Consider the following 9,127-nt stretch of genomic DNA (forward strand, 5'->3'; position numbering starts at 1 on the left):
GATGAGTCTTGAACGAACTCCATCTACTCAAAAGCCTGGCACCTGTACCTGTCTAGTGGTGACCTGAAAATACAAGTTATTTTGAAAGCGAGTATCAGCTTAATGCTAGTGAGATCATAAGTATATTAATGTCTGAGTTTGTATGAAAACATTTGAATGTTGTTTCTGTAAAAAAATTTGTATAATGTTTGAAATTTCCTAGAAAACCCTACGTTTTCTACTAACTGTAGCCTTCTACCAAGGCATCTCGTGTTCATGTATATGTCTCTTGTTAGAGTGTGTGTTTCCCAAATCTGACTATCATTAACCAAAAATATAGTTACTACATTACCGTGCATCGTGTGAATATTCGCGAAGTGAATGTTATGGGAAAATATTGTCGTATCGTAGTATTTGTAATAAGTGACTACCATGGTACTAACTACCTTAATACAAAAGGTGTTTTAAAATAACATGTGCTCGACTTGTATCCTGCTACCGACTCTAGTAAAACGACGATGTAAGACACCGTAAGAAATGACATTTGGCACCCATAGATTCGCAAGTCCCACTGTAGCGAGCAGCAAGGTGTAGGATAGTCAATCCAATATAGGTCTATACGCAAACTCATACACTCTCCAATTGAGGAGATTCGGGATACAAGAACGGTCGTGGCAGGAAGTGCCATGACCCGCTTAATGGTTCACATAACTGCATAAACGTATATGTAATAAATGTGCTAACTGAAAGTGTAATGTTTCTCTGTCTAGCCTGTGTGTACTAAAGTCTTCTACGTGTGCTAGCTGTAATGTACGTTCTCTCTATCTAGCATGTATAGTAATGTACTGTGTGTACTACTCGAACTGACTCATGAATGAACTAACTCATTGTATGTTTCTTTGTTCTAGTTATAGTATTAGTATTCTCCTATGCTACCCCTATGGTAACTTACTAATGATGTAACTGGTACGTATGAACCTGGAAGTATACCCTTGCTACCCAAGGGTACTGAATGAAATGGAAGGACCTTTATGACTACGTATGTATACATGATATATAATTAATATTTAAAAGACCTTCGGACGGATACCCGATATCCCACCAGACCACATCTCAAGCGCGAAAAGGAAATAAGGCGGGCAGGCCTTCCTATGCCTTTTAAACAGTTATTATATAAGTATACATACATAGACATGCAATTGATAATAAGTATTAAAGATTTTGAATGAAAGTATTTGATAAGTAAAAGAGTTTGTAAAACAGTTTGAAACAATACGGTTTGATAAACAGTTTGAACGGTAATAAATCATTGGTTTTGTAGTTATTAATCACTTGTGATTGATGTAATAACTATAAGTATTTGACTTGCCTCCCGCCCATAAAAATTTTAAAAAATTTAAATCATTGGTTAAGGGGTATGAACTCACCTATAGTGAGTGGTTTGGATGAACTGAAGATGTAGGATCGCTAGGTGACTAATGAAGTCTTGAACACACTTTAAAACCCTAGTTAACATATAATACCAAATTTATGTATCCAATTAGTCTTAAACTACTAGTTGATGATGATAAGACATCCTAGAACATAATAAACACTTTATATAAGTGTTATAAGCCCTAAGGATTGCATCTAAGCTATAGTAGGACAAGGCACTTGGGTTTAGGGTTCCAAAGGACCCTATACTTGAGTTTACTCTTCCATGGCCATCACACAAGGAGTTCACGGTTGTAAACTCATGAGTTTACAGCTGTGAACTCTCAAGCCTTGTGACATTTGGTGTTTCGAAGTTCTAAATGATCCGTAAAAGTATTCCAACTTGGTGGATGAATTCTTGCAAGGGTTTAGGGCATAGAAACACTCCTTTCAGGAGTTTATGGCCCAAAGACCAAATCCCTTTGAGTTTACTACTGTAAACTCTTATGTAGGGGTGTTTTTGATGTTTTCAAGTCTCATACACATGTAGGATAGGTTCTAGACTTTTACCCTAAGCAAACGAAGGCCTTAGGCACACTTTGGTGCCTTAATTTGATGTTCACGGCCCAAGAACAATCATAGGGCCGTAAACTCTCAAAAGTGGGGTTCTTGGATGTGTTTAAGTCCTTGATTTTAAGTGGAAACAATTCTATGTAAATGTCCAAAGCCTTAGGATTGTTAAAAACACCTTTTGGTCCTTGTTTTTGGAGTTCACGGTCCAAGATCAGCTTGGGCCGTGAACTCTCATGCTTTTGTGTTTCTGTGGTTGTTTTCTTGTCTTTAATACACTTACATACAAGCCTAATGTCATTATTTAACATGTGGAAGGGACTAGGCATCATATAAGCCACATATTGGAGTTTACTCTCCAAGAACGTTCTTGGGCGGTAAACTCCCGAATCTTGCAGTTTTGCCATGTAATCGAGGTTATTAAACATGTTATAAGCCATATAATGTAACTAGAGAAGGGTACTCACATTTTGGGAAGAAAACTCGAAGATCCGTGAGAGAGAAAATGGCTTTTCTCTAGTTGGAAATGTAACAAATGAAATAATTTGGCTAAGAATCATATTTATAGTCCTGGGATTTTTGGCAGAAAATATATTTATTCTCGAAATGATCTCTAATATAATACAGTGTTGGAATAACAGTGTTGCACAAAACCCTAGTGCATCCACTCTCCTGATATCTCCTTAAGTGTTAAATCCCGAAATACTTAAACTTATACAGAAAAGTCTGAAAATTTACTGTGACTGTTATAACTTCTATTGACTTATAAAGTTCATACAGAATGGAAATTTCGGGTTGTCACACAATCATGGTGATTTCAAGCCCTAAGGGTGACTTCCCATCATGTTAGTCATGAAATACGTTAGTTCTAACTCGCGTACGTGTCATCACATGATAATAGGGACCACTTGCGTTCAAGGCGTTCGTTGACACTTGAAACCTACGTTAAACGGTAAGTTCATACCCCTATGCCTTTTCTGTGTTTTTGAATATTTTCAGGGGGTGAATACAAGCAAAAAAGATAAATGTTTTCGAAACTTGATACTTATGAAATTCTTTAAATATCTTGCAAACCTTTACATATCTTTAAACCTTATGTATTATGTGGAGCACGAGGGATGTTTTATCGAATCAAATGACATTGATTTCAACTTCGATCAAGGAAATAATTAAACTAATCAAATTATTATGGAAATAATTTGGGATCTTCAGTTCTTGTTTACGGACACAAATTACATGCAAAGTTAATAGATAAACTATGTCTGATTCAGTTTATCTCTGTTTAATTTAGAATATCATGCCAGATAATTTCATTGTATTAAACTGTTTTACTGTATGATGTTTGACAACCACCGAGTATATCGTGAATAATTTTATACTAGCTTGTGAGATGTATCTTCATTAAACCCTTTGGTTCATCAGTAAATCCTTCCCAGAAGTGTAACCAGAGTATCCTGGAGGGAGAGTGTGGAATTTGTGAATAGATCTATTCGGGACTGACAATACCACACCTAAACTACTAGCTATAGTTAGGCGGGCACGCCTGGGGTGACAAATTTTGGATATCGTCCGACGCCTGAAGAACGTCAAGGAGGTCTCGTTGTCATATTAGCATGGTTACCCGACTCACAATACGTATTAATATCAAAATATAAGTTTATTCGCGGAAATTATATCTTCTCTTGATCTATAGTTTTACTGGATGATATTCCCAGTGGTTCTAAACCTATAGCTTTATATATTAAATCTACCTACTGTTGTCCTGGATGGTATTTCACAGGGATCTTTCAATATATAGTTTTAAGTATTAAACTATCTACTGTTTTATTGAATGTAAATTCAGAACTTTAACTAAAATGTCTCTATAAGAAAATTTGGGATTTTCTTGGATAACAAATTTTCAGAACAACCAAAGCAAACATGATATTTTGCATAAACAAACAGCTTTTGAACTCACCAGCTTTATGCTGATTTTCAAACCGCTTGTATTCTCAGTTCCACATTAGACAGGTACCCACGATCTTTCGAAGAAGACGGAGCGTTTTAGAAGACACGTCTTTACTTTTGTTGAATCTATTGTATAGATAAACATGTATTACTTTACTTTCAAACAAATGTAATTAATCATATGTAATGTAATGTTTTGTGTTTACTATGCTTACTATGTACCTTGGTTGTGATACTACACATGACGTCCTCCACCCGGGAACGTTTCCGCCATCGGTTTCAGGGTATGACACGTTGTGTGTAAATGATCGATCAAAAGAAACCCTAAAACCCTACCATGATACTCTCCTCCTTCTTCTTCTCCTGTAATGTTGTTTCAAAATAACGCCGATTTTCTCATTTTCCCTAATTTCTGTTAATCTAAAGATTGGTACTCGACATGATGCAAATCTGATTAGTATTCCGTTTCCGATTCGTCTGAATTAAGGGTGTTTTCCGTAACATTTTAGATTAGAAGTTCATATAGGGTTTTTTTAATTAATTACAAGAAGGCGTTTACTAATTGCTACTTTGATTATTGGTATTTGGAGTTTGATTTGTGAGATTAATAAGATAGTCAGGCGATCTGTGTATGGGGACTTAAACAATGGGATCGAAAGCGGGAACACAAAAACCTATGTTTGATGGATTGTCAACGCAAGGATCTCTACATAACGTAACTTTAGATGACGCTTAACAGCAATTAGGTGATTTAAGGAAACCTTTCAATAGTATGAACCTTGATGAGTTTCTGAAGAATGTTTGGAGTACCGAAGCTAATCAACGAATCAACAATGGCTCTTCCTCTGATTACTCCGAAGTCATCCAACTTGCTTCTACTTCATCTTTGCCTAGACAGTTAAGCCTTACATTCACCAAGGATTTAACCAAGAATATAGTCGATGAGGTCTTGCAAGATATGCAACAAGACCAAAAGAAAAAGAAGACGAATTGCAGTGAGAGTAACATTAATAATACTAGTAGTTGTAAGAGACAAGCTACTCTTGGTGAGATGACACTCGAGGACTTTTTAGTCAAGGAAAGGATCGTCTCCGAATCTTCTTCTCTTGGTAAGAAAACCCATGAGCAGAATCTTGATCCACCAGAAGTATAGTGGATGAACTACCAAATCCCTCAGATTCCACATCAACATGTTGTTATTTCAGACCATTATCAAGTACCACAACCCCTCCCTCTGAATGTAATAGACACTGGTTATCTAGAGACACATATGAAAGTGTCTCCTAGCCCTTACATGGGGAGTGTATCTAAGTTTGGAAGGAAACAAGTTACTTTTGGAGATGTGATAGAGAAGACTGTGGAAAGGAGGAAAAAGACAATGATTAAGAATAGGGAATCTATTGCATGCTCTCGAGCAAGAAAACATGTATGATACTAAACTCCTGTCTTCTTTCTCATTTTACCATTTATAAATATGTGATAAGAAAACGCTTTATTGTTTAACAGACTTACACTCATGAGCTGGAGTACAAAATCTCACGTTTGGAAGAGGAAAATGAAAGACTCAGGAGGCAGAAGCTATGTATTTAGGTTTCTCATAGTCCATTTTTTCTTTTTCATGTTATCCCGTCTATTCCTTACAGCAAATGTTTTAATGGGAATGTTACTTGTGTGTAGTGTTACTGTGATAAGATCTAGAAATTATTTGTGTATTTCTTCGTTAATGACCTCCATTTAATTGTGTATTTGTTAGTTAATGTCCTCAACAACACTGAGTGGGATGGGTATTGACCAAATGGTAGTTGCATAAGCAAATATCACAATTTACAACACCGAGTTTGTAAATGGAGCAATTATTGAGGAGAAGAATGCATTTCATGTCAGTGAATCTAGAATTGTCTTGTTGTTGTATTATTATTATTGTAAGTACTGTTGTATTATCAATATTATTAAATAACAAACTCCCCCTAAATGTATCAATTCATATCAAGGCTAATTTAATTTATTATTTAAAAAACAAACATCAATTTATTTGATTTCCTCTTATTGCCCCTGATTGGGAACAATATACTAAAGCAATTTGTTGTTTGATGGTGCAGGGAAAGTATTTGATTTTATAATATTTTTATTAACCGTAGCATTGTTCACTAGTTATATCACATGGCAGGAAACATGTTGTTTTTGGTAAGGTAACAAAAGGAATAGAGACAATTAAGAAGATTCAGCTGTTAGGAACAAGTGATTGAAAACCTTCTAGTGTGGTAAAAATTGTGGATTGTGCCAAAGTTATTGAAGATAAGAAGAACAATGTGGTGGAACTCGTAAAAGGTATTGTTGTTGTTATTTATTAACTATGAATAACATTTATTTGATTATATAATTTATTGTTCCATTTTTTATATAGCTAAAAATAAAAAAAATGTGACGAAAGATACTTCTTCTGATGACAGTTCCGATGGGTGAGTAAAAAAACATTGTGGATCAACTGTCAGGGAGAAATTAAGGAAACGAAGGAAGTACTCACCATCTGATTCAAATTCCGACTCTTATTCTTCGGAGAGTGATTTCCATACCGATTCAGAGTCAGAATGAGAAGCTGATTCTGATTCTTCAAGGTCATCTGTTTGTGGTAAAAGGAGGAAGAAGAGGTTAACAAAGAAAGAAGTCAAACATCTTAAGAACAAATGGAAAGAAAAGAGATGGTGGCCTGGCAAAAGCTCAAAGGGAAGGTCCAAATAGTTTCTTTTGATATATATATATATATATATATATATATATATATATATATATATATATATCTTTTCATATAATATTGTATTTGTAACTTGTAAAAGCGGACTTGCTTTAGGAGCTCTGGGAGTTCAAGTGAAACAGAAAGTGGAAGTAGCATTTCTGATGATGGAAATGAAAATTGACGTGTTGCAAAGGCCAAAAATAGACCTCCAAGTACTTCTGGTATACTTGTTTCCCTTCTTTTTAAGGGCATATTGCAGGAAATAACAACATACTTTACTCTTTCTACCAATATAGGCATTGCACTGTATTTTTACCCATCACAATAATATAGCAACGTCCTTACATATATTTACCAAAAATAGCAATATGTCACTCATGATAGCAACAAACTGATATTTTATGTATAGATAGTAGTATTATGTAGTAGATAACTTAAAATGCTCGTGTATATATATATATATATATATATATATATATATATATATATATATATATAGAAAATGCAACATTGTCATTTTGGGTAAAAAATAATGTACATTGCTATTATGGTAGGTATAACTTATAAGTGTTATTATAAGTAAAAAAAATAATCAAATAGATTGTTATTATTGGTAAAGAGAGGTATGTACGTAAGTAGGTTGCTGCTATAGGTAAAAAATAAAGTACAAAGCACATTTAATTTTTCCCTCCTCAACTGTTAGTGACATGGATGCTTACAAATATTGTTATGTAATATGTAGTGAGGAAAAGCTTACCTAGGATGCCAGATCTAGGTTTGAACTTTGATGACACACACAGAGACATACATTGATGTTGTGTTGTGTTGTGTTCTGTGTGTGTGTGTGTGTGTCTATATATATATATATATATATATATATATATATATATATATATATATATACAATATCGATTATATATATATAATATGTATATATGAATATATATATATATATATATATATATATATATATATATATATATATATATAATCAAGATTCACTTTCCACTCAGAAAAAATTACTCTTCAGGATTGTTCTAAATTATTATGACCATTTTTCCCTCATAGTTATTTTGACATTAACATACATGCGCACATTTATTTTAGTGTAGATTTTGTCGAAGAGTGTATATATACACTTTTTCTTCTTTTTTAAAAACTTAAAAATTATATAATTGTGAAAATTGAAGGTTCACACACTGTTAAAAGGATTGGAAAAGATAGTTGCAAGTGCATATATTCCAATGTTAGTTTGTGCTGACTTCAATTCAGTTCAAGGAAGGTATGTTGTGTATTTTTATGCCATAACCTTTATAAAAGTAAAAGCTTTATTATATTACATAATCTTTATTGAATTGTTTATTATAAACTGAGTTTTACTGCCCCTCATGCACCTCTTGCAATTTGAAAAGTTGATCCAATGCATAAAGATTTAGTAGCTAACACTCTTGGAATCTTGGTGAAACACTACAACTGGAACCATATATCCTAGAGATTTGACATAATTCCTAAAGAACAAGATACATTTTATAAATCTAAATGATACCAATGAAGAAAAGAAAAAAAATCTAAATGATATTAGCTATATGTATGTATGTGTGTGAATTTGAAAAGTTAAATTCATCAAAAATAGCATTTTTATACAGGGAGGTATAAAGTGTGTTAGTTTTAGTTAGTATTGGAGTGTATGTGTGTGTGTGTGTATGTATATATATATATATATATATATATATATATATATGAGAATGTTGAATTATCGAACCACAGTAAGTCCATGGAATTAATGTGTGTTGTGTGGCCAAAAATCATCTATCTCATTGGCTACAGACAAGGAAAACAAGTATGGATCACATTACCTCTTTTCTAGTTCATTGGATGTACCATTTCAGCTACATTTGTTATAGGTGTTGTGTGGACAAGAAGCGTCTATTTTCATTACTTTGGTGTCTGCAATTACTGATTCACAGTAACTCCATGGAATTAATGTGTTTTTGGATTGTTCTATAGGTAGCATCTCAGCTTCTGATTAATTTGGTGTACTATTTTGGCAGGTGGATCCTGCTACATGGCCAATAATGATCTCTAGGGCCTGCTAGAAGGATTGGATATTGTAGTTAAGCATCTATCGAAGACTTCACGGCAAGGAATTGATGAATATAAGCTAGCAATGTTTGACTTCATTTTGGACATGAACCTTAAGATATCATACTTTGGCATGGATAGAAGCTTTGGAGGAAACAAGACTTAAGAAAAAGCAAACACATAAAGAGTTGTTGGCATATAGTAAGCTAGATAATGCAATTGTATATAAATTCTGATTCTCTTGAGTTCATTTCTTTTATTACATTAACTCACTATTGGAATAATTATGTGTATTTGACATATTAGTAAAATGAATTATCTTTGTTATTTATTGTATTTTATTTTGTATTATGAGATTTTTTAAGTGTTATTGATTTTGAAAATTACTAAATCTATCAAAAT

The 9,127-nt window shown here is 33.5% G+C and overlaps 1 pseudogene; it reads left to right on the top strand.

Annotated features, from left to right (window-relative positions):
• Nucleotides 1–4,540: 4,540 nt before the first annotated feature.
• On the top strand, nucleotides 4,541–8,719 carry LOC145040453 (ABSCISIC ACID-INSENSITIVE 5-like protein 2; annotated as a pseudogene).
• The last annotated feature ends 408 nt before the right edge of the window (nucleotides 8,720–9,127 follow it).

This window comes from Lactuca saligna, chromosome 4 (genome assembly GCF_052625555.1).
Source record: "Lactuca saligna cultivar CGN05327 chromosome 4, ASM5262555v1, whole genome shotgun sequence".
NCBI classification, from domain to species: domain Eukaryota; kingdom Viridiplantae; phylum Streptophyta; class Magnoliopsida; order Asterales; family Asteraceae; genus Lactuca; species Lactuca saligna.